Source organism: Rhincodon typus, chromosome 35 (assembly GCF_021869965.1).
Source record: "Rhincodon typus isolate 14 chromosome 35, sRhiTyp1.1, whole genome shotgun sequence".
In the NCBI taxonomy this organism is placed as follows: domain Eukaryota; kingdom Metazoa; phylum Chordata; class Chondrichthyes; order Orectolobiformes; family Rhincodontidae; genus Rhincodon; species Rhincodon typus.
Genome location: NC_063366.1, coordinates 21,593,848 through 21,597,290, shown reverse-complemented (window position 1 = coordinate 21,597,290; position 3,443 = coordinate 21,593,848).

The window sequence follows — 3,443 nt, the reverse complement described above, 5'->3', positions numbered from 1 at the left end:
TTTGCAGGCAGGGCATTCCACGCCCTTACTACTCTCTGAGTAAAGAACCTACCTCTGACATCTGTCCTATATCTATCACCCCTCAATTTAAAGCTATGTCCCCTCATGCTAGCCATCACCATCCGAGGAAAAAGGCTCCCATTGTCCACCCTATCTAATCCTCTGATCATCTTGTATGTCTCTATCAAGTCACCTCTTAACCTTCTTCTGTCTAACGAAAACAGCCTCAAGACCATCAGCCTTTCCTCATAAGACCTTCCCTCCATACCAGGCAACATCCTAGTAAATCTCCTCTGCACCCTTTCCAATGTTTCCACATCCTTCCTATAATGCGGTGACCAGAACTGTACGCAATACTCCAAGTGCGGCCGCACCAGAGTTTTGTACAGCTGCAACATGACCTCATGGCTCCGAAACTCAATCCCTCTACCAATAAAACCTAACATACTGTACGCCTTCTTAACAACGCTATCAACCTGGGTGGCAACTTTCAGTGATCTATGCACATGGACACCGAGATCTCTCTGCTCATCCACACTACCAAGAATCTTACCATTAGCCCAGTACTCTGTATTCCTGTTACTCCTTCCAAAGTGAATCACCTCACACTTTTCCGCATTAAACTCCATTTGCCACCTCTCAGCCCAGCTCTGCAGCTTATCTATGTCCCTCTGTAACCTGCAACATCCTTCCGCACTATCCACAACTCAACCAACTTTGGTGTCATCCGCAAATTTACTAACCCATCCTTCTATGCCCTCATCCAGGTCATTTATAAAAATGACAAACAGCAGTGGCCCTAAAACAGATCCTTGAGGTACACCACTAGTAACTGAACTCCAGGATGAACATTTCCCATCAACCACCACCCTCTGTCTTCTTACAGCTAGCCAATTTCTGATCCAAACCGCTAAATCACCCTCAATCCCATGCCTGCGTATTTTCTGCAATAGCCTACCATGGGGAACCTTATCAAACGCTTTACTGAAATCCATATACACCACATCCACCTGTTTGGTCATTGCAGCCTTGGTTCAGATGTGGACAGAAAAGCTGAATTCTAGAGACTTAGAGGCAGTAAGGATTGCAGATGTTGGAAGCCAGAGTCAATAGATGTGGAGCTGGAAAAGCACAGCAAGTCAGACAGCATCCGAGGAACAGGAAAGTCACATTTTGGGTTGAAACCCTTTGTCAGGACTCGAGAGCTCCACGTCTATTGAGAGCTGAATTCCAAAGGGGAGGTGACTAACCTTGACAGTGAGGCCACATTTTTAGAGTTAGACAGCATAGAAACAGGCTACCATGACACATGTCTATGTCTATATACAAAACAATCACTCTTCCATTTAACTTCCTAAATTAGCCATGGTAAATCCAGTCTTATTACATGCATGCATGTTATTTTCTTTGCATCACTTTTTGTTTCTAGGTTTTCTCATGTTTTATTTTAATATCCTCCTGGGAGCTGATAAAAGTAAATCTAGATCAGTCAGTCCTTCCAGGACATTGACCTAATCCAACATGTATCAGAAAGCAGGAATCCTGATTTTGTTTTTATTTAACTACTTTAGTTTCAAGTTATAGAATATGAATCAATGATCATATATTGTGAAGTTTAATAAGTTAAGCTATAAAAATTTCCTGCAATAATATTACCTGGTTCCTCAATTCACAGTCAACACAGTGTGGAGCTGGAGGAACGCAGCAGGAGAGTCAACATTTCAAGTCGGGACCCTTCACCAGGACCTCATGAAGGGTCCCAACCCAAAACCACGACTTCCCTGCTCCTCTGATGCTGCCCGACCTGCTGTGTTCCTCCAGCTCCATACTGTGTTGACTGACTCCAGCATCTGCAGTTCTTGGTATCTCCTCCACTCACAATTTCACTGTCTCTGGCCAGTCATCGTACTTCCATTCACAACCTTTCTCTTTCGAAGATCCTTCAGTCACAGTCTCATTTTCACTGGCCATTCCTCTCTGCAATGAATCCTCCAATCACAGCCTCACACTCCATGGCTGCTCCCACAGTTGAATGTTGGGTATTGAGCACTTAGCTTGTGGCTGATGTTTGGCTGCCTTCACTAATTTTGCACTGGGGCTACTATGCTCTTCTGCTCAGTAGTTCAACACTGCTTAAAATCAGACAGACCTGAACAGAAAGAGGGTAGCAGTGTGTGATGTAATGCCTGCAATTTATATAAATGTTAGTATTTATTTTCAAGTTTGAATTTTGAGCTAGTTGCATATGGGTTAGGAATCCCCTTCAGATACACAGAATATATCTGAAGGGGCTTGCTAATTACATGATCTGCCTTTCTGTATCAATGATGATGTCTTGTTTATAAAAAAAACACTGAAAGAACCTCCTAAAACAGACAGAATTTTGGTTTAATTTCATTTTCATTTTCATTTCAACTGAGCAAAAGGAACAATTGTGCATCAGGCTTCAGTTAGCAGGTTCTGGAAATTGTGATTTTCTTAACGCTTGGAGAAACACACATAGCTTGGAAAGCTTTTTTTATTTTTGTTTTGCAGTTTTGCAGGAGTCTTGGCTGAAACTGGATGTATAAAGCAGTTGGTCCTGTGAAAGGAAAGGATAATTTGAAATTGTTCAAGAGTTGTTAAGTGGAGGGCGGGGAGTGTGGCAGCACAGCGGCTCTGTAGTTAGCACTGCTGCCTCGCAGCGACAGGGATCTGGGTTCAATTCCACCCCTGGGTGACTGTCTGTGTGGAGTTTGCACATTCTCCCCGTGTCTGCGTGGGTTTCCTCCAGGTGCTCCAGTTTCCTCCCACAATCCAAAGATGTGCAGGTTAGGTGGATTGGCCATGCTGAATTGCCCATAGTGTTCAGGGATGTGTAGATTAGGGGGATGCTCTGAGTGTCAGTGTGGACTTGTTGGGCCAAAGGGCCTGTTTCTACACTGTAGGGATTCTATGAATAGGTTACCTCAGTGTAAGACATTTAATTTTAAAGTATTTGTTTAAAACCCTGAGGGGATAATTTGAAGCTGAGATATTTTAAGCTCAATTGCATGAAGGCTTCAGGAACAGCCTATCAGATTTGCAAGACTGGGAGTTGAGGTCCCAGTCAAGTTAACCCATAGGGAGGTGATAGGGAAGGAAATTTTCTCTGTAATGTGTACTGTAAAGAAGTGTTGAGAACAATAGGATTATATTTTTATTGTATGATACAGAATCTTTAAATTTGTTTTATTCATACACAGTTTGGTCGATTTTAACGTTTTTTTGCAGAATAAACTTCTGTTTTATTGTTAAAAATCAAATCTGAAATATTATGTGCTTATGTTTCAATGAAAGACCACATCATTAAAACCAAAAATAAACAAAATACGATCTATCAAATCAGATTGGAGCCTGGGATTTAACTTATTCAGTAATAACATCAGTTGGGATCACAAAATGGGAATTAGAAAAGCAAAGGG